The sequence below is a fragment of the Seriola dumerili genome, unplaced genomic scaffold, assembly GCF_002260705.1.
Source record: "Seriola dumerili isolate Sdu_G_001 unplaced genomic scaffold, Sdu_1.0 BDQW01000066.1, whole genome shotgun sequence".
Taxonomy (NCBI): Eukaryota; Metazoa; Chordata; class Actinopteri; order Carangiformes; family Carangidae; genus Seriola; species Seriola dumerili.
In genome coordinates this window covers 1413904-1437844 of record NW_019174321.1, presented here as the reverse complement: position 1 = coordinate 1437844, position 23941 = coordinate 1413904, and positions in this window count along the sequence as shown.

Genomic DNA, 23941 nt, shown 5'->3' with positions numbered 1-23941 from the left:
TTATCTCTGGGTGTGTGTGCCCTGCTGTCGAGATTATTCAAATTCAGCTCTGTTAGAGGAGGGGAAGAGAGGAATATCAGGTGCCAATTACTGCTGTTCCCTGTCTTTTTGCACATAATTATACACAGATTATTCAACCTCCTGAGTCTGAATGAAAACTCATATCAGCCTCTAAGTCATCTTCCCGTGGGAGAGGGAAACGTTGTTTGTGTGGGTGGTTGGAGCCGTGGTATTATTAAATTTATTTCAGTGAAAAAAATAAAAGAGTTGTATACAGAGAACACACTGAACTAAACAGTGAAGAGGAAAAAGGTGAGGGGAGCAGTGGAGATGATAGGAAACGATTCTGTTATTAGTCTTCACGGTGGGTAGACACCTGCCTTGGTGCAGAAAAAGAAATGATTTTACTGAGCTAACATAATGGAACATAATACGCTGTAATGAGACTAAATGAGTATCTTTTATCCAACATATAGGTTTGAGTTTATGGTACAAATTCAGATCAGTTCAGCCTGAATTAAAGACAAAATACCACTATTCACAGCGTGTAATAATTCACAATTATTAGGAGTGTAACTCTTCTCAAACTGAGATAGAAACAACCACACAAAACGTCCACAATCTTGCGTTGTGAAGAAACTGCGAAAACCGCAAAAGTCAACTGAGCAGTGGACACAAACATACAGCGCTGAATATTCCCACTTGACTGAAACATCGTTGCTTATTACGAAGCGGTACGACCCTACTTCATAAACGTAAAGAAGGACATGAGGAAAAAGGAGAGGAAGTCAAAAGGATACCAGAATTACCACCTTCTGGTTGTATGACTCCGCCAACCAGTCAAGTTGCAGGGAAGTATACAGTATTACAACATTGAATAATGGTCAAAAGTTTTTTTCAGAACATAATGACGTCACAGTGAAGTTGACCTTTGACCTTTTGGATATAAAATGTTATCACTCCACCGTTTCATCCTGTTGGACATTTGTGTTAAAACTGTATCATAATGAGTATATGAATTTGTGAGTTATGGCCAAAAACGTGTTTTGTGAGGTCAAAGTGACCTTGACCTTCGACCTTTGGCGACCAAAATCTAATCAGTTCACCTTGGACATTTGTGCCAAATGTGAAAGGGATTACCTTCACCTTCAATTCAAAGGTGAAGCCGTCAGTGTTTGTTGGTGAGTTTCACTGCATATGTGAAAACAGTAGTATGAAGCCTTTAGTGTCTTTATATGTGGTGATATATGTCCTCAGGTGATGTCACATGGGTCGGGTCTGAAGACAGGAAGTGTAACAAAATGTGGGGGGGGGGCAAAGAAGGCAAAGAAGCCCATCATAGGCAGACACTACAATTCACAGATGTTCCCTGAACGACTCACACGCAGACTGTTGCAGTGTGCCAGTATTAGGAGCCTTCAGTCACCGTGTTGCACCGTGGGTAATGTAGGCACCAGGTTTTGATGAGGAAGAGGAATGTGTGGAATATAAAAAAGCCCACATCTGCGGTTGTCCTGCATCAGTTTGGATCCTTTCTCTTTTTCTTTTTTTTTTTTAAATCTCTCCATCCTGAGCGCAGTGATCTTGCTGGAGTGCAATGATAAAACTGTGGCGCGCTCATTTAGATTTGAATACAAACTGCATCTGAAAAACTACCAAGAGTAACTGATTACTTGCTTCAACATCCAAAAATAATTGGGATAAAAACTGCAGAAGCCTGAAGCCTCGCCAAACAACACCTGACTTCTACTGTTCAAGCTCCTTTTTCACGCCATGTTTCATTCTCCTTTGTTTAACATCCTTTTTTTATCGAACAGTTTTTCTCAGGTCTGTGTGAAATAATGGCTCCATATGTTTGTATTGAGTCCCGACTCCATCAACAATCAAAAGAGTGAGTGGGCACATAATAGCAGTTTTATGTCATGTGTTGAATCCAGCTAAAAGAAAAAAAACAACAAAACAAAGAACACAAGTTGCATCCTGTCTCCCATCTCTGCTGTTTCTCTCCACTGGGTTTGACCCATTAAGAGAAAAGAGCCATAAAAACAATATATCTGAGATGCTTTAATTTTCTGTCCGTTTCTTCCTGCACAATACTATTCAGTAAAAGTAATTTTGTTGTCAGTTTGAGTCTTTCTCCACCTACTGTGTAATTTTGAAAAATATCAACAAAATGTGTGTGAGCAGCGGGAGAGAAGATGAATGGAGCTGAGTGTTTGCTGGGTTACTAAACACCACTCTATACCTCAGAAAATCTTTTAGTGTGGAAGAACTCCAACAAAACGTGTTTACCAGAGTGTGATTGTGATGTAGAGTGAGGCAATTTCAGTCCTTTTTTTTCTTCCCCTCTCTGATATAGCTCTAAAATATTTATAACCAATTCACTTAAAACAGCTGCGCCACAATTAAGCTTTTTCTTTGTGATGAATTTGATAAAAAAAAAAAAAAACAACAACAAAAAAAACAGTTTTGGTAAATACTGGAGAATTGGTGAAAAAGGCTTCATGCGTCATTTAATGTTTATGTCTGTGTTTACATTCCCTTATTATCAATTTCTGACATATACAATATGTTAAAAGTCGTTGTCTAGTCAAATAAAAGGGATTTCTGGAGAAAACAGCACATGTAATTTCCTACCACCGCCCCATCACAAAGACACATTTCTTGCTTCATGTGTCTACAGCTGAAAAAAAAATCATTTGTAGGATATAAATAGTTGATAGAACACACACACACAGTCGTCTTCCAGTAGATTGACGTACACTTACACACATACATACAAAGGTTTTTCTGCTTCATTGGTTGTCTTGTCTTCAAAGGAATGAAGCTGTCAAGTACAGTAGCCAACGCCTCAGGAAAACATGGAGGAGTCCCACCACTGCACATTCAGTCTTAAACCACATAAGATTTAAACCTGGAATACCTGTTATTACGGGTTAAAACACCACACTGACATTTAACCACCTTACAACATCACCTATTTTTAAGTTCATATGATGACCTGTTATCAAAGAGTTTCTTATTTCCATATGGAGCAGTTACATGTGGAGTGGTGTTTGTGTCCACCTGATGAATCTACCTCCAGTGTTCCCTCTCTTTTAGCTCTGTTTTTGGCATCCACCAGCTCCTGTGGGAGACGTCTGGCTCTTTAGCTGCTAAATGCTCCGCTGTGTTCACCAGCTGCTCCCTGACTGTGTCTGTCTGCTGCTGAGCAGGTAGTGGACAGTGGGTTTTTACAGATGTTTCTCCAAAAACAGCTGCCTGCTGCGGCTGAAAACAAAGCTACGAGCGGTGAGCGTGAACCAGAACAGTTAAACTTGCTCTTTTGCAAAAAATTTGTATATTAGACTAAACACGATTTGCGAATGATCTGTGTTTCCATTGAGTTATGTTATGCAAATAAAGCTGCAACATCATTCCAATTAAACGCGACGACAGATTTCCAGCAGCCTGCCTCTCGGTTGGAGCTGACTCCCTGGAGGAAGATACAGCAGGTGCCACAACTTGAAAAAGTGTTTCCATTTCAATATTGCGACATACTGCTTTGTCAAATAGTCTGAAAAACCACTTCAAGCGAGGATATAAGTTCTGTTGCGTCATTTTGAGGGATTTTTTTTTTTTGTTGCAAAATTCAAGTATTTCTATATTTCTCATTTTTAAAGTCTCAATTTCAAATTACACATCATGGACATGCACCTAATGACAACAGCGACAATACTAACATGCTGATGTTTTTGCAGGTATAATATTCACTGTGTTCAGTTGAGGCTGATAGGAATGTCATTAGAGCTGCTGGTACCTGATCATAAACCGAAGTTCTACACAAATTCAAAGATGATTCAGAGATGAAAAGTCAGTGGATCACCAGGGTTGTTACAGCTCATCCTGAATGTCTGAATCTGTCCAACAAGGTATTTCAGTCTGAACCACAGTGGAGGACCAACAATGACAACCAGAGAGCCATGCCACTAAAACGGTGCTGCTGTAAAGGTCCTATGTTTTATACTAATCCGGTGTTTTTATTTAAAGTTTTGATATCCATAAGAAGATATATTTGTGGTTTTAAGACCAAAAAAAACCATCTCAGTGTAGTTTTACATCTCCTCTCTCAGGCTTCTCTCTGCAGCTCTAGTAACAACAGGTCGGTGAGCCAATCAGAAGAGAGGAGGCTCTGAGCCTCTCTTCTGATTGGCTGACTGATTTCCGAGTGATCGAATGAGAATATAGCAGATTTCAGGTACACACTCAGAGATGTGTCTGCTTTGTTGTGACATCACAAATTTACAGAAGTCCTGCTCAGTTTCTGAATACAGGCTGTGTGCATTTCTCTGTGGACTGAGCGCTTTCCTACTTTCATAATATTAATATAAAACCCAGACCTGATCTATAATAAAAAAAGACATAGAAATCTCTCATTATACAATATGGGACCTTTAAGCTATGATGTGTTTCTCAATCTGTCATTGTTATTTCTCCAGTTTTTCTAACACTGTCTCTCATTAACAGCCTCACCCCAGTATTCTCTTTCCACAACATGCATCAGCTGAATCATACAGTGTACTGAGGCGACACTACAGACGTTTTGGAATCGGTCTCCTCGTGCACATTTTGCTCAAAGTACTGAAGGTGATGTCACCTGTTTTCGAGGGGCGGGGGAGGGAGGGTTCAAAACCCCCTATGAGGAATGGTGCAGCACTTTGTGACATCAATAATGTTACCTGAGGCTGAGGCTTTTATGTGTCCAGCAAAGTGAGGCTCATATTTCATACGCAGTTCCAATTTAATTAGAGTGTAATCTCTCCACTCCCAGTTTACAAGAAAAACAGTAACATTGCCATGTACTGTAATGTTATCTTGGCAGACACATATACTGTTACACATGTGGACTGCTACTGAGCTACAGTGCGTATGTTATGTAAACACGTTCCCGCAAGCTGCTTCCATGTTTTATGTATTCATCTGTTTATTTATTTATTTGAAGGAAGCCGCCGCCATGTCGACCCTGATCTTAACATTCCTGCTCTTTGACTGGTGGTATATTCCCTCAGGCAGAGTCTGCAGGATCGTGGACTTGCAGAACGACAGAGGCCTCATACTGAGGATGCTGGGAGCAGACCTTATGTCAACTTTATTAGTTCTCCTACAGTGCAATGCCATTAGTGCAGGTGGGTGGGTGGGGGGCGGGGTGGCAGGGGCAGTGGGGGCGGCCCAGCTGACCAGAGGGGCGCACATTGGAATATATCATTTTATCAGTGACGGTTTCTGTTGAAGTGGTTGTGGATGAATTATTCTGTCATAGTTCAAGCATCACATCTGGTTTTCTACCTAGGGGTCCTGACATGACTGCGTGTGACTTCACCTCAGCAGAATGTAAGCAAGGCCAGAGCATGTTAATGAAGCTGGAAATAACATAAAATGTGATGTAACATCTACACAAGGCTATCACTGAGACCCTCTCAAAACACTTTACATACTTGGTGTGTCCCTGTCAATTATTACATGCTATTTGCATAAATTTAAAGGGGCTAGGTGTAAGTTTTCTCTGCCGCCGAACGTGGTTTCCTGCGAGGAAGCGGGTGGTGGCGATTGTCGCTTCACAAGAGCTTCAGACAATATTGTGTTTACAAGACAAGAGGTTATGATACGCCCTCTGAGCAGCGCTACGTCTTCAGGGCAGATTGGATGCAACAGTGAGTCCCTATAGGGAAGTGATGAGACGGGCCACGGCTAGCTGGTTAGCATGCTAACTTCAGTTGAAGAAGAAGACGTAATAGAGACATGAGTTAACATTGGTGTTGCTTTCCACCAATGGAGACAGCTCTTGGTGAGTAAAGGAATGAAGTTTGATGCTGAACTCACAACGTTTCTTCTCGACTGGTGAGTAAACAACTTCTAATGTTAGCTTTGTAGCAATAGTCAGACTATAAATATGTCCTTTAAAGTGTTTGAAAAATGAAATCTGCTGGTATGTGGTTTGTAATTTGCTCTCACCTTGGAAAAACCAGTTAAGAACTATCAATATTGATTTGTTCACGTCCTCAAATAATTCAGCTTCACGATGCAACAAGAGAAACAGGAGAATTCACATGAGCATCTCCTCAGTATCCTCAGCCTGCAGCACATGGCCATGAAATGATGAACAGCCTTGAAAAGCAAAAAAGGTTTTTATTGTGTTTCCTTTGTCACTGAGCCTGCAGTCTGTGACTGAACTGCTAACAGCTCTGCAGCTGGATGCAATATCATGTTGTTGTTGGCGCTTGTCCTCATCTCTCGTGGGGATTTCAGTCTGCCGTGCAGTAAACTAATGTTTGTTTGTTTTTTCTTTTATCCTGCAAATGATTTCATGCTAGAGTGTCTAAATTTAGCATCATGAAGGCGAATGTCAGTAATGCCAGCTGGTCAAGAGACAGAACAAAGGTGAGACCTCCATCCACTGAGAGCTCATTCCGTCTTTGCACACAACCCAGGTGGACATGACACCACATAATGACAACACGTCATGAAAGCAGTCCAAGATTAAAAGGTTGGTTTATAATTTTTAATACCAAAATGTAGATTTAAGATCATTAGTTGACCTCTCACTCAGTCACGCGTTTCTCTTATGATATTGTGTTATTAGAAATGAATATGCTTTTGTTATACGTTGAAGAAGTCCACTGTTCTCCTCATCCTGTTTACGCTTAAAGAGGTAAAGAGCTGCATGTGGTTTGAGTCGTTCTTTCTTGTGTCTTAGCGCATACATACGCATTTCTGTATTTGTGTCAAGCAGAAACTCCACAACAACGTCCTCCAAAATGAATTAAACATAAAATATATTCAATCCTCCAGAGCAAATCATAATAGATCAGTAAATGTTTATCTGGACAACTGCCCCCACCCCACCTATTTGCCCGTTTTTGGATTAGCCAGGAGTCAGGCGGAGTCAGACACTGCCAAGATGACGGCCCACTCTGAACTTCAAAATCGCTCTTCAGAAACCTGTGGATGACGTCCCAGAGGCCACGTCATCCACATGCTTTCTTCAAACATGACTTTCAGTTTGATGTGGAGTTTTCTCTTGGGATCTTCACTGGAGATTAGACCTCAGAGAAACAGGTGTTTTAATCCCTTGTAGGAAACTCTATTTAAGGTTAGTTGGTTTAAATGTCAAATTTTGACAACCATCCTGAATTTTCCATCTTTAAATAAGAAAAAAATCAATATAATATGAGACAGTGTGTGAAAGGCTCTACACATGGAAAACACACGAAAAGCTCAGACAACACTGAAAATACTCCCCAAAGAAGAAGAAATTAATGATTCCAATGCACCAACTGCAATGACTTCATTCATCACGAATGCTTGATGAATAGAAATATCGATTCCAATCAATAAGCGGCAAATGAAAATATAATATTTCCATTAATATTTGCCCAGTTTGTAATGCGGCAGGAGGGAGTCATTATGAATGACTCTAAATGTCACCTCCATTCTCCCGCTGCTCTTTGAAGCTTAAGATGCAATTTGAAAAATAATCACACAATAACAAGGCCTCACTTTTACCTCCTCGGCAAGTTCCTCTCAGCAGAGCTGTTGATTACAGCGGCTCTCAAAAAGTCAACAAAGAGGGAGTCGGGAGCCGGCTGGCCATTCAGACCCAGACACAGATTCAGAAGAGAGGGGGGGGGGCGGCAGCTTTTGTTGTGTGTGCTGATTGAAAAGACCTCTGTGGGAGAAGAGCTCCAGAGTCTTTTTTTTTTTTTAAATCCTTTTTGTCCATTTACCTTCAGCATCAGCAGGTAGACTGATGAAAATTTTACCTGTTGGTGCTGGTTATTAAAACATTGTTAGTGTCTGTGATACTGTCCTGGCTTTGTGCTGGACTCTATGGTCGATACTGACGTTGTAAAATGACGGTTTTAACTGTCTAATAAAAATCCTAATGGCCAGTGAACAGCATCAGATTGGGTTGTTTGGCAGCTGCCAGACAGAAACTGTATAAAGGCCAGTTCACACAGAAGGTGTTTTTAGCCGCATTTTTGAAGTCTGTCACTCGCCGTCTTATCGTCACCGTCACTCACCAGTTTATCAAATGTATGAATTCATGCACCACCCCGGGGTCTCCAGCATTTTTTTTCTTTTATGCTTCCAGTCTATTTTTTCCCCTCCGGTGCAATTCGCAAAAGTTAATCTCCACAGACAGCCGTTTAAGTCACACATTGTACGCCCGGTTCCACGGCCCGAATCTGGCCCGTATACAGCACGATGGTCAGATGCTACTTCCACATCAGGACCAATTCTGGTACGCACACTGAAAATGAAAACAGCCGCAGTCCTGAGCCTCCAGTCATTACTGTCACGATTTCTAAAGATCATTTAATTTTCAAACATTTAAAAAACATTATTTATTTTATATTATTATATTTATTTTTTAACCTAAATTGGAGCCTGTTGTTTGGGAAATAATTTGACGGTCCACTTGCAATACACGCAAACTGCTGGGCTATCCTGTGTATATAAAATAATTATAGAGATGGTAGCCAACACACCTATTTAATATAATGTTTCTGGATGACATGAAATTGAGGAAGGTTTTTATAAATGCAAAACTGCTTCAGTCTCCAGGTGAATTGAGGTGGAACTAAAGCCTCTTTCCTCTTATATTTGATTTTCCCTCTTTTTTTTTTTTTAAATAAAGTTTTCACAGTCCTTGATGCAGGTTCATCAGCACAGAATATAAATCATCTATAATACAGGACTTTGTGTGGTTACCCACATCTTAGTTATTTAACAGCAGGGGGGAGGTTAGAAGGGGAGAGGGTGAGAGAGGGGGGAGTTGAGGAGAGGGTTTTCTTGAGGATGCTGTTCCTGGACAGGCGGTAACTGTGGACCTGCTCACACAGACTGTTCTTTGGGTACAGGTCTTTGACTCTGCACGCCTCCTTCTTCTTCTCCACCTCTTCCTGTTTGTTTACACGCAGTCCGGACTTCTGCAGCCAGCGCAGCGCCCTCAGAGGGACAAGAGGGTGATGAGCACACTAAAAGATGCAGCGTTGAATGAGTAGAACGATGCAGTCTGAAACTAATGGACAGAAACGAGTTACATACTTTCAGGCTTGAGGAGTGGTCCTGCAGCGGCGGGGCGGCGGTGGGTGGAGTCGGTTGGGTGGGGCTCCTCTTCAGGAGTCTGCTCTCCAACCCAGTTGCTGATCAGAGGTTTTCTTCCTCTCTGCTCCCGACTCCTCACCTCAGAGGTCGGGCTCTTTGAGCTGCGGTGAGCTGCCTCGGCCTCCTCACGCCTCCTCTGCTGCTGCTGCTCCTTCAGATCACTCAGTGTGAACCTGGGTCTCGTGATGCGCTCCTCTGGCATCATCACATTTCTCCTCCTCCTCCTCCTCAACTTGTTCCCTCAGACTGTTCGCTCTCTCAGTTTCTTTCTCCCTTTCTCTCCTGTGTCTCTTCCAGAGCAACTCTTGCTCGTCTCTCCTCCTCCACTCGCCTCAGCTCTCTGTACATTTCTTCTCTGAAATGTCTCCTTCTCTCCTCAGGAGTCATTTTCCTGATGTTCCTCAGAACCTCCATCTCAGCGAGGAGTCGACTCTGGTATACCAACATGTTGCTCTCAGTCACTTGTGCAGATGGACTCGCTCTTCGTCTGTGTGTGTGTGTGTGTGTGTGTGTAAGGCTTTTGGTAGACTGACAGCAGCAGACAGGAGAACTGTAGTATACGGACAATGGTGGAACCCTGAGACGGTTCCATCCATGGTGACCGCCGAAGTTCTGGTGTTGCATCAGATTCTGCTTCTAGAACGATCAGTGTGTGAGTGTTGATTTCCAAAAAAACAAACAAATGCAAACTGCCTCAGCCACTGTAACAGCACCTGTATAAAGTACTCCCATAATGTTGAGGGTGTCATAAATGTCGAAGCTCCAAAAAACACCCCATGGTTTAATAAATCTGGCCCATACTTGGGCCACATGCTTGTTTTCTTCTGGCCCGTGTGTTGATTGATCGGGCTCCCAGTGTCACTGTGAGCTTTCTGGTTTCACTCCCACCCCTCCCCCTCCCACCCTCCTGTAATGGGAAAGGCGGGGGTGTCATTCAGATCAATGAATCCATACATAAAATACATTTGCTGATTTCTTCCTGCTGAGCTGTTTTCATCCAATAAATTTCTGCTCTGGCCTCAACTGCTCTGTGCTGCTGACACACACACACACACACACACACACTTTTAATGTTGATTCCTGGTGTTACATCTCACTGTGTTCGTCCTCTTTCGAGCTGGAAAAACAACAAAAACTGCAAAACAGTCAACATCTGGTGAGGAGTCTGACTGAGTCTCAGCTGGTCAAACCTCTGTTCAGTCTCCTCCTGCTCCCTGTGATCACCCATCACTCAGTTTTCATACAGTTGCTTTCCTGTGTCTGTCGTCCGACGACAGAACTGATGTAACCGCAGCTCGAAAAACAATACTCACAAAAAACTGACAAAATCCAGGTTCATGACATTTAACGTCATAGAAGACATTTGGATAAAAGACAGCGTGGAGTAGTTTTAAACTGAGTAAAGTGCAGCCATAAACCATGTTACCTACAGTGGCCCTGAGAGCTCAGAGCACTGCAACTTTACACGCACGCAAACACAAGCAAATTCAGAAAACATCATCGATTTCTATGCATCAAGTGCGCATGGATGTATACATGTAATACAATACATACGTGCCAGATTGATCACTTCTATGATTTAGTGTCCCCTGGAAACACTTGCGTTGTGTGTTGTGAGTATTTGCAGAGCATGTGCTGTTAAATTGATGCATGTGTTATCAGGGCGGCCATAGTTACCACATTTAACTGACTGGAGATGTGTATGTATGCTCAAGAAAAAAAGAAAAGTGTCAGCAAGACAACTAAACTGCAATCTAAATGTTTCTGCTTGAAGAGCAAACACTTCCTGTGGACGCTGAAAAAAAAAAACTTAGTCTGAGGAAAATATGTGATTATTCTCCTCTGAAATATAACACAGCTGTGTGTCTTTCTAGACTGGAGAGAGTATGAACTAGAGAACTTGCATCATATTATATACATACATACATTCATACTAAGCTGAAAGTCCCAGCAGTTTAACTCCATTAAACCATTTCCACAGCAGAAATCATCACTATTGACTTCCTATATTTGTCAAACGAGTCATAATGAGTAAATTGTTATGACAAACTGGATTATTTATGTGTAAATCAGCTGCTTCCCACCTGCCGGCTGTGTTGACCTTTAATGACGACCTGGCACGATGTGCGAGGGTCCTTTGATTAAAAGGAACAAGAGGAACAGGATTAATTTTCCACCCACTGAGGTGAGAGAGAGCGAGAGAGAGAGAGAGGAGATGAAGGCTGAGATAAAGTTGGAAGGAGTATCGATAGGGACAAGTAAACACAGAGATCAAAGTCGAGGCAGGGACATTGATTCCGCCTGGTTAGAATACAGAAAGGGCATAAAAACATCGATATCCCTCCTGCAGCTCGTGACATGACGGGACGCAGGAGCGTTTAAATGGCATCGCTTCACACTCCGTTTTGTCCTTGTTGATCGCTGACAAATACAGACCGCCATGTACTGCACATCCAGTTGTAAGAACAATAAAAAAATAAATCATTATTATTATTATAATACAATAAATAGATATTGTTTCCATCCATTAGGAGCAGACTCATAGGTGAATAAAAACAACACATTATTCAGTTCTAATTCAGAAAAGCTTAAGGTATGTGCAGCAGTTTCTCACTGTGTAGGTTTGGTCTTTGATCTCAGTAAAAATCATAATTTTCCTCTTTTAATTCTTCTGGTAACAACAACAGTGATACAATTAAGCGAGTCATCTGGATAGAGTCCGGCCTCACTCGTTAGTCAATCAGCCAGGTCGTACTTAGACACAATGGTGCTCTGAGCTAAATGCTAATGTCGGCGCGAAAACAATGATAACATGCTGATGTTAAGCAGGTATAGTATTTATAATTAACCCTTACCCTACCCTAACCTACTATTTGCTAATTAGCACTAAACATAAGGTACAGCTGAGGCTGATGGGAACGCGATTACTTCTGCAGGTTCTGCACTTAAACATCAATTACTCTATGAGCAGCAACCAAAACTGTTTAAACAGATCACTAATAATAAGAAGCTTAAAAGTAGGTTTCAGGGCCTTTAAGGGAAAACAAAATTCATCCTCAGGTGAACATGAATGTCTGAACCGATGTTTTTGTTAATCCATCCAGTAGTTGTTGCGATATTTCACTCAAAAACCACAAATATCAGCCGTGTGGTGCTCCAAGAGATGGTGGACTAACTGACCGACTGACCGACTAAAATAAAGCTTAAGCCTCAGATTAGACTGATTGGTTCATAATCTTTTTGAAATACAGGTGTGTTTTAGCTTTGTCCAGCTGACAGCAAAAGTAAAAGAATTAGATAAGATAAGATAAAATGGTGTTGTTATCATTCAAACAGATCCAAGACAGATTTTGCTATATTTGGGTGACCTATTACAAGTAAAAAGTCAATATTGAAATAGGCTAATTGGCAATTCATGAATTCTACTGGGATTTAAACCAGTTCTTACTGGGTTGTAAATTTGTTATTCAGCAGCTCAGTCACACTTTAAGGTTCCAGTCTCCATGTTCCTCCACAGCTCTTAGATCTGTGTGGAGCAAACTGTGGCATCGTGAGACCCTGACAAGGTGCATCTCTGTGTACGTGAAACGTCTGGACTGTGTATAATCCCTCATAATCCACAGTTTTTAATGACGAAGGGCTGATTTGAGATGTTGAGTCATCTGTACAATACTAAGGAGTTTATGTTACATGTCCATGCGAAATCCCTAAGCCTCTGCAGTAATTAGCAATACATGCTCATCGGGGGGGGGGGGTTAATTCCTCAGATATTCACCGCAGCTAGCTTCCTGCAAATGGTGTTTATTTTTCATGAGATGGGATGAGTACACCTCATCTATTAATCTGCACATTTGAGTGAGGTGCTGTCTTCTGTGGCACATTAAATTTCAGACGTCATGTCCAAATTGAGTGCAGAGTTGAATAAAAAATAAAAAATGCATTTTCTGTAAAGACGGTGACATGTATTTAAATTCTGCTTTGCCTTTTTTTCCACACAATTTCTGTTTCTTAAATGAAGGTGTAATGTAGTCTACCTTACAATCTAATGTGTTTACTTATAGATAACAATGGTTTTGAGGGAATGCATTTTCAGTGCAGCTGGAACGTAAAGGTAAGTAAACTATTATATACAGGTACTTTTGTTTGGAATAACATTATATGAACTTAGCCAACAGTTACCTTAAGCTATGGAAGTAATTAAAAGAGAACATACTGGTTAACAACATTAAATATACATTAACATTAACGAGTATTTCAATGTTTTGTGCCACAGAATAGAGTAGAAAATATTTAGAAGAAGAAATGTACGGATGCAAAGTCATGATGAGAGAATACTGAAGAGTGGAAGACAAATAAAACTTGTGTAACTCATCAGATTGTGTGACCTGATGAGGGCTTTCTGCCACTGCAAATGGTTTTCATCATGCTTTATCATTTTGAAAGCAAATACTCTTACTCAATAATAATAAGATTAGGTCACACATTTAGAAAACTCTCAAAATAACTATGAGAGATTGTTTAAATATGGAGGCACCATTCAGTCATGAGTTCAGCGAGGTCAAGACACCGGCCAAGACAAACAAAACACTTGGGCCAGGATCTGCAGTTCCTGGAATGGCCACTTGAGGCTGACTTCAAAAGTGAATCAATCCCCAGCATCAACCACTGTACCTGGCTTGTTAGCTTAGGTTGTTAACTAGCTAATTAGCCAGAAAATGAATCTTTTTCTTGTTTCTTGGATTAGTCGGGAGTTAGGCAGAATCAGGCACTGCCAAGATTGCATCGGTGGAGCAGCCCACTCTGAGCATCAAAACCGCTCTTCAGAAACCTCTGGGTGACGTCATGGAGGCTATGTCAATTTTTATTCACTGTCTATGATCCTTTAAGCAAGAAGCAGTTGTTTTATATCGTTTATATTTAAGACTGTGTCATAAACTAACCATGTTTTCTTTTATCAATTCATGTAATCTAAATCTATATCTTACTTCACGTAGCCTAAAACATACAGCATATAATATCACAGTTTCCTGGATCTATTATTCACAGAAATATTACTTGTTTTTTTGTTATTTTATTATTTGTTTGATAATGATTTTTATGGTCTTTATACATGATATGAATTGTTTATGTATTTATTTATTCATTTACTTTGCCTTTTTTATGCTTGACTTCCTGCTTGAGACATTTTGCCAGTGGTAGAAGACTCTGTCTCAGTGTACGACTGTTTTAGTCCAGAGTGTTGCTAAAAGGAAAAAAACAAAAAAAGACTGTGAGTGCTCTGCAACACATTTCTCAGATAAATTTATGAAACACTAAACTCACTTGAAAGGAATGCATTGCATGCAAGATTAGAGGAGGATTAAAAAAAAAAATCACTCCAGCATTATCTCTGCAGCCTGTATTGTTGACCTGCAGTTATTTGGGCCATCTCGTGTATCAGATATTGATTCTTTGCAGCTAAACAAATGTCAGCCATTGATTTCCTCTACAGAAATGCTTAATTTTACAGCCATTAAAAGGTGAGTTTTACTGTAATAGCCTGAACCAGAAAAGAAGGTGAGGGAGTAATGTGTCTTAAAATATTGACCGGCTGCAGGGAATGCTTTCCTATCATTCTCATGCTGAGATTCTGTGGGGATATAGAAGCACTCGGAAATCCTCTGAGGCTCAAGTGATCAGGCCGTTATCGAGGGTCCTATATTAAGTCAATGGACTCAGTCTACTGACACAAATCTGAAGACTGGCGTGAAAAGGTCAATGACGGCTCATTCAATCGCACCTGCTATTTTCATTCGTATAGGCGTTGTCCATTATGCCCCATAGAGGTGGAATGGGAGTGTGTGGTCATTATCCTGTTAGCCAGTCACATCACAGCCCCATATAAATGTGTAGTGTAAGGTGTGTGTTTGATGCCAGTCAGAGGGTGTCTACTGTTTGTGTTAAATGGGTTTATTTCTGTTATTCAACAGGATTCTGTAGTTGTTGGTTGTTGCGCACTTGCACAAGTATTTGCTTTGTACTAACTGATGGAATCACTGAATTATTAATTGAAACCGGCATTAACAATAATGATGTCATTCAGTCCAGCACTTTGCTCCACACTGAAATATCTATTAGATGGATTGTAATGAAACTGTGTACAGACATTCATGTTCCCCACTGGATTCAGTGTAATAACCAGAAGTGAACTACATGTAATTAAACTAGTTAACTACATTTTAAAGTAACTTGCTGGTAGTTCAGCTACATTCACATGTGCATATAATTCAAGTAGTTAAATGACTTTTTCTGCCATTTTTGTGGAGTTAACTACTGAAACTAAAAGCAGTGGCATTGCATCGGGTTGCGCGGCAGTGTCAACAAGATAGAGAAAATGCCGGCACTCACAGTTAAATAGTCTGTACTTTTTATGAACACGTTTCAGGAATAAGATATCATCAGTGTAAGAAACAGTAGTAGATCAGACAATTTATATAGACGAGTAAAACTAAACATTCAAGGACAAACTCCTACATCACAACTGATCAAAGTGCTGCACAACAAGCAACAGCAAAAGGAAAGGAATGACTTATTATTTCTATTTTACCACTGCTTCTTCTTTACCTTTGCTACAGTAATTGAACCCCCTTTTGACCGGCCCCGCCCCCTTTCTCTTTCCTCCTGACCACTGCGAAAGCAGCTGAGGCGAGGCATTCATCAGGCAGTCCACACCGCACACATGACCTTTGCGTAGTGCATGTGCAAAAGCCAAGGGTGGGGGCGTTTCTCAGTGATCACACAGCAACATCATCATCAACCTCCCTAATCTCAGCCTGAGGAAGAATCACCATGTCGTGTCTTACTTAGGCAATTTTTTTTCATGTGACTTTTGTGTTTTATCTTTTGTTATAATTTCATATCACATGTGCATCGTCAATTTGACCTTATTCTTCAAAGTAGTTTGAACAACTTTTTCTAAGTAGCTTCAGTGAACTAGATTTCTCCCTGAGGTAGCTTTGTTGTAGTTCAACTTCCTCCTATGTGAAATAATTGGTAGGTTGCAAAGCTCTGCTTTCAAAGCAGCTTGTAACAGAATCACTTATCCAGCAGTAATATGTGTACCAGTGTAAATTATACAGGAGTGATATATAGTATAGTTACACAATGTGTAGAGTAAATGTGTGGAACCTTTGAGACTCACTTTCTGTATCCCTACATTCACTTCCTCCGGGGGTCCCCGCTATAAACACACAACAAAAGGTTCTTTCTCTCTGCCGGCCTTCCTACCTCCTACAGATGAACCACAAATGACACTGGGAGAGGGGGGAAAAAAAAAAACATGACATCATCCTCTGTAGCACATTAAAAGGATGTGGAGAATATGGAATCCACATGGGTATGAGTGTACTGCACAAACACTTCAAATGCATAATTAAAAATATGAAAGGTTTTGTTGCTGTCTTCCATTTCCTCATAATGACACAGAATGCATTAGCTGAACGCTGCTGCTAAACTGTATTCAAGCTTTAACTGCTCATCTGGGAAGGTTTCAGCGAGAGCTGGATCAGCATGCGTACCGCGGACTGTGGTTGAAAGCAAACGAAAGGCAGCGTTGCACCTCTGAAACAGGCTGCAGATGCGCTGCCTTGCTCAAGGGCAGAACACGGAGTGAAATCTTTAAGCTTAAAGCAGTTTTGCTGATGCAGGTAGGGAAGTTGGCACACAGATCCTTGTAGGCAGTGCGGTTTGATTTTATTCCAAAGTGTTAAATGTGCCTTTTGCAGTGCAGCAAACGGTTTAAGCAGACAAAGTCTTCCCTGCACTTGCTCAAGGGCTCCCTGCAGTCATGGCGGAAATTACAGATATGGTATCAAGCAGCCATTTCCTCTTTCCAGTAACCGTGTGTGTATGTGTGTAGAGAGAGAGAGAGAGAGAAAGAGAGAGAGAGAGAGAGAGAGAGAGAGAGAGAGAGAGAGAGAGGGAGGTGGCAGTGAATTTAAAGGTGAGAAAATGTGATTTACCCGCTCAGATGAAGCGTCTCATTTTTACTTCTTGGGCCACGCCAACAACACAGGCCACACATGCGTAAAAATCCACGACCGTGAGCGTCTGTGAAGATACTGTCCTGTGTTTGCAGTGAGGGTTTTGTTAGGCAGGCGGGCGGGCGAGCAGCGCGGCGGAGCTCCATCATCCACCGTGCGGCATTGACACCGAGCCAGATGGTGCCGGTCTCTAAAGCTCTGTGCTGAGCTTCTGCTGCTGCTTACTGACTAATGGGACATCATCACACACCTGAAAACACATCACTTCCTGTCCCCCTCTCTCACTCTCTGCATCTATGTCCATCAAAAAAAAAAGAGCCAGTCATTTGAAAATTATAATTATAATTCTGTGTAATCAGAGACAAATGATACGACAGTTTGTTCACATCTGTTCACATCCACTATTTGACACACATTCTCTTTAAATGCCTTGGCTTTGTTTATGCACCAAGTTTGGGTTAAGGTTCAGGGAGTAGTTCCCGACCTTTTCCATTTCATGGCCCACTTGAAAATCTCCAAAATCTCGGCAGCCCACATCTGACCCCATAACAATATGGCGGCCAAATAAAAGGGGAAACATGTAGGAAGCACGGAGGTGGAGGTCGATTCAAAATCGGTCTCTTGACTGTCCTTTTAATTCTTCCTGTTGCTAACCATCCATCCTTTTTGATCCTCCAGTTTTTGCCATGGATGTAATCTATTAGCGCACAATCAGACCGAGACAGCAAACAAGTATATGATGCGATCCGGCCGGCAGGGACATAAAAGTCCTATCGTATTGGCGTTTTTAACATTTAAGAAAATATTATTTATATTTATTTATTCATAATTACTTTACTTTTGCAAATGATTTGTCGGCCCACCTGCAACACCTTCGCGGCCTACCAGTGGGCCCCACCTCACAGGTTGGGAACCACTGCGTTAAGGTTAAAAGAGAGAATTGTCTTGGATTAAGGAAATTACTGAATCAACCTTGACAGTAACGTGCCTCGCACTTTACACACATACAGGCAGACATGCAGCTGATGAAACCTGAAGTTTTCTTAGAGCCCCCCTGCTGTTCTGTGTCCTGTTGAGGTTATCCGTTTATACATTTAACTGACAGAGGTACGAATGATTACACAGAGGGGCCCTGTACCTCAACCCAGAGTTCAGTGGCACGTGGTAGGAGTCTGACTCTATAGTTGCTCTGTTTAAAAAAAAAGTAACACAAATGATCATATTCCTGCAGACACGAAAAACTGAGTCTCTGAGGGAAATGAAGGCGCTAATGGCTTTTACTACGGACACGTGTGTGCCAATTAATCTGACTGTCTGGGGGCCCCTAAATATTTGCAATATTTGTCACGCATCTAATGTCATGACCCTGTATGGCATGTATTTATGTACAATAACGTGCGCATGATGCTCGTGCACAAACCTCCACTGCAGCTTTACGGCTGTAACAACAGGAGTTCCTTGTGAGTAGATGAGGATAACAGTGTCTTCTGAGAATTTCACTATGAATTGATTAGTTTGGGAACTGACACAGTCATTTGTAGAGTAAACAAGACGAGTGAACTAAAACATCCCTGGGGGGGTGGGGGGGTTCCTGTACTGCTTACCACTGAATTAGAAAGCACTGAATTGAATTTTACTTGTTGTGGCCTATGTGATAAAAAAAATATATATATAAAAAAAATAAAAACCACTTAATCAAAAAAGGATTAGCCTTCAGCAGGACTAATTTTCTAAGAAGGGTGTGTGTATGAATAGAATTAAAAGCAGAAATAAAATCAATAAAGAGCAGTCTGGCATATGCAACAGGACTTTCTAAGAGCTTCCAAACAAGGTGCAGTGAGGTGGAGATGCCGCCATTTGTATTGCAATTTCTTCTATTAGGCAAATTGGTATTGATTGAACGATGGCTCCACCTCTCTGTGTCGCTCCTCTGTTATGATCCTCTCTGGTGATTTCTCAGTGTTGGAAGCTAAAGCCACTGCCCTATTACTTTCTTGGGGACGAGGCTTTTTGGGAACCGGAATTATGATGGATTTTTCCCCAACACTCTTTGCATTGTGTGTGTTTCTATAGACAGAGTTGAAGGCAGGCCGGTGTGAAAGAAAAGCAGACATGCCACATGGCCCCATTGCTTTGTTAGTGTGTATAGTTTTAAAAAAAAAAACCTAATAGTACATGGATTTATTACCATTCTCTCATTGTAGCCATTACAGATTACTTTGTCTAAAACTTTGCAGCAATCCTCAAAGGTTTCAGATTAAAATTGTACATAAAATGTATTAAGTTCAATTGTTCTTGCAGTTTCATTGAGGACTATGAAGAGTTTCCCTTTTGTGGTTCGTATTAAACATCACTTGAATTGAATTCCACAATTTCTTTGTGTCAGATTTGGACAAATCTTGTTCCGTCCCTCAGGCTGTATCTGTGCTGCCCTCAGCTGCTGATTGAGGTTCTTTGATGCAGCTCTCAGACCTGCAGTGTCTCCTGATCCATAGGCCATTTCTTTCTGTTAATACATTCCTTAATTACTCTTGTGATATAGGGTTTATTACGTTGATAACTCTCGACAGTTTTCGGAGGTATGATTGAATCCACATAGAAGGAAATATAAGCGGTAATTGATTCTGTGACCATGTCAATATCTGCATCCTGAAAAATAAATTTCACAGAAATCCTCCACTCGGCTTCTCTGTACTGTCGCTGTACTTATTCTTTTAAGGATGAATTGTAGCAATATTGCAATTAAACATGGCGACGGATTTCCAGCATCTGCTAATTGTTGGGATGATTGCATCCACCACAATAGCCGTTGTAGTATTTAATCAAAGGCGACGAGGGCATCTGGTGCACGTTAATGATGGAAAGGCAGTGGCCACGTATCAGGTATGTTTGGGAGATAATAGTCTGCAATGATTTTTGATATCGTGTGACTACTCATGTCATGTCAGGGGACATCGTCTGAAAAACCACCTCTTGCGAGCATATATATTTTTTTTGCGACATTTGAGCTTTTCCAAATTCACGTTTCCATTACTTGTTTTTTTAGTTCACGATTTCAGATTGCACATTAAGCAGGTTAATATTTTTAAGATAGCTATAGAAGGGATTTAAAAAAATATATTTTTCCTCTGTACTGCAAATTTGATATGTTTAGTGTCAGTTCAAAGGAATAATCCTGATACTTTTTCAGGCAGGAAGGAGTGCAGAAAGGTAAAGATGTCCAGGGAGGGTGCAGCAAGATTCGTAAAGACTTTCACCTCAGGAAAGACATGGTGCATCACAAAATCACGAGAGGCAGGACAGGCCATGAATTTAACAGAGAGATTTGCTGCTACTATTGTCATGAAAACATATGTGGCGCACCACTGCCAAAATGATAAATTATAAAACCAAAATATAAATATCATTTATTGATCACGCAGCTTTTTCATTACTTTGCTTCTATTGATGGAAAGTAATCATCAACACTAGAGTGTCAGATGTTGTGGTCAATTTTAGAAACTGCAGTGATAAGAGTTGAAATTGGTCCATTCAAAAGACTTTTATCATAGGAAACAAAACTGCCTGAACGATGTGCTTTTGTCCTTTTATTTGGTAAATCAGTGCTTCTCTCCTGCTTCAAATCCCTGATAAATATGAAAGCCAAGGTTAGAGGAAATGAAATAAGCCTTTAAAAGGAATCAAACAGAGGAGTTGGCATGTCACGGCTATTCACACAATTCATTTGACTTACTTGGATTAATCCTACATGGGTTGGCTTTAATTGCAGGGCACTCGTTCCAACATTAAAACACAATATTAGAATGACAGAGTGATAATCATCTGGTTAGAATACCACGGCTGCCGCTGCTGATTATAGCTTCTGTTGCAGACGTGGCAGTGTTGGGTACATGGGAGAAGAAAAGCAGCAGCAGAAAGAACAGGGATAGGTCACTGTTTTTCCATTCAGAGTGATTTCCCTGAATGTCTCTGCACCGCACAAAGAAATTACTGTTTGCCTTGCAGGTGTGTGAACAGGAACTGAGGCCCATTACGGACTGCAAGGCTTGTGACTGACGACGAAACAATGTATGACACATCCTAACAGTGTGATAATAATAGTGAGCTATATCACAAATGTAAGAGGCCTGTGAAATGATGACAGAAATTATTACTTATACACACTAATTGTGGACTATATTTATCTTTGATCTTTATTATTCCATTTTCTTCCGTATGTTTTATGCCATGCTAATGAGCAGGTTTAGGAGACGTGTGCTGTCACTTCTGGTGCAGATCTGTAATGGCTGATTTTATAGGATTTTTTTAAATTAATTTTATTTTAATTGTTTGCTATGGGGCTTCTCTGTACTTAGATGCTTTACATATTTAAAAGTGGTAGTAATAGCACCAACATGTGGTAAAAAATAAAAAAAGAAAGAGCCAACAAATATTGCAAAATGTTTTGGATAATATCTCAGCAACTGCGATGCATAGAAGAAAGATGGTGTCGATGGATTCAGTGGATGATGCTGAAGAGATTGATAAGCTACAGGTGTTTGCATCGTGAAAATTTTTCTGGCATTTTGAATGTTTTACCAGACTGAACTAATCTTCTCTTTATAAACAGGTACAAGAACATGAGCGTTGGTAAAACATGACTGGTTACAAGTCAGCTGGCAGCTAAACATCTGATGAATGACGGTGATGGTGAAGCATGAATGAAGCGGCATGATGGCTGCCTGGTGCGTTTCAGATAGTTTTATGAATTTTCTTCCTGTGTTTCACGAGCCTTCAGAAACTGCTACAGGTTGAACTGGAGCGATACAAAGCTGACCCACTCTGGGAGACTGGCTCTAAACAAACTCAACAACATCAAGGTTAAAAACACCCCATAATGCAACACTCTCTGCAGGTCTGCAGGTGCCAATGATCTGATGTTGTGAATATGTAAATGCCTATCAATTATAATATGACCCCCGCTGCTGCAAATGTAATCACCAAGACAAAAAAAAAAAAAAGTCAGACCACTATGTTATGTTAATTCCTTCTGGGTAATTTAATAGATTAAACTATATAAAGCAGATAAAATCAGCTCCACCCACAGCTACAGCTTTCCTGTAAATTTACATGACAATGCTGAAGCAATGATGATCCAATACCATTATAATGTGACACTGATGCTATTTTGATCACAATCAATATTATTACACTCAGTTGGCCGTGTAATAGTTCCATCTAGCCGAAGCCAAATCTAATTCAATCTGAACAACAGTCCTGCAATAAATCCTCCTTCATGAAGCTAAATGTTCAGCTTCTATTGATTTTTATTTTAGAGAGGTGTTGATTGAAGCGTATGATCATTTTGGAGGATGTAGTGCGTTGTGCTTTTGAACCGTGTTGCATTATGTAGAAAAGCTCCCGTCAACTGAATGTAGCAACAAGTCATCCATCCTGAATTAACCATACAGGTCATTTCTTTCAGCCCTTTGATACGACCCGTAGGAGAGCAGTGAACTTAACTCCGTCGGCATGGTTACTATAATAACGGTCATGGGCTCAGTTAGGGTTAAAGAAAAGATCGTTGACATGGGTTAAAATGAGTACTTCCTCAACATTAGACGATCTTTGTTGTCACGGTTACAATAATAACAACATGGTTCACTTTGTCAAACAGTCATGGATAACAGAAACAACATAAACTGCTACTTTCACATGGGAATCAAACTCGGACTTTGTCGCGCTGTATACTACTACGTTACCGTACTTTTCCCTCTGCTCGTGTCATAATTCCTACGGCCACTAGTTGTCGCCTAACAACAAAACTGCACAGATGACCTGCGGGCTATTGATACATTTACTGACCACCATCTGCAGATTCACAGTAAAATGTCTAATAAAAAGTCAAACCATCCACTTAACTGTCTAGTTGCAGGGGAGCAGGAGGCAGGGAAGCCCCCGGTGTTTATGCCACTCTTGTATATGAATGAGGACGAGTGTGTGGGGATATCGGGCCAGATGTCGCCTTTCTTCTCAACGTCACACCTGCAGGTGATTCTCCTCCTCGTGGTTTTGAATGGGAGAGAGGCGGCCTTGATGGAGACAGCAGTCCTGTCAATCAACACGTTACAGTCAGTGATCAGGCGGTAAGTTACAGTGAAACAAAACGACAGCTGTCAGATTCGAGGTGGTACACATGTGACGGGGCGGATACCGGTCTGAGGACTGACCGGGAGAGTCTGGAAGAGGAAATTGAACAAGCTGGTTTCTGCTGACCTTCAGGAAGTCATTTAGCCTTCAGTCAGTCACTGTGGGTTCGGGTGGAGGCCAAAGACAGATTACAATACAGCAGAGGACAGAAGTTTTCACTGTGACTGTGTAAGGCCTAGAACTGAGGAATTACACAAGGAAGCAGCAAATCAGAGGCCCTGTTCAGACTGGAGCAACTTTAATGAGCAACTTAAACCGTTTGTGCTGGAACAATCCCGAGCCACAAGGTGATGTCTCTATTACATCTATGAATATATAAATTGTATAATAAAGGCTGAATTCAGTAGAACTGAATGGACTGAAGAATTCAGTAGTTTCAGCATATTTTACTACTTAACTTCAGTGGCAAGAGTAACAAAAGAAAAACCCACCTAGAAACATAAAAACTCAGTGAGGCGCAGAGTCGTAGCTGAATGTGAGAGGACTCAGAGTGTGACAGGTGCTGGTGACTCATCAGTCAGACTCAGGAGAGTTTCCAAATGTAAATGACTGACGGTGTCGTCACGCCTACATTTCCTTCCAAC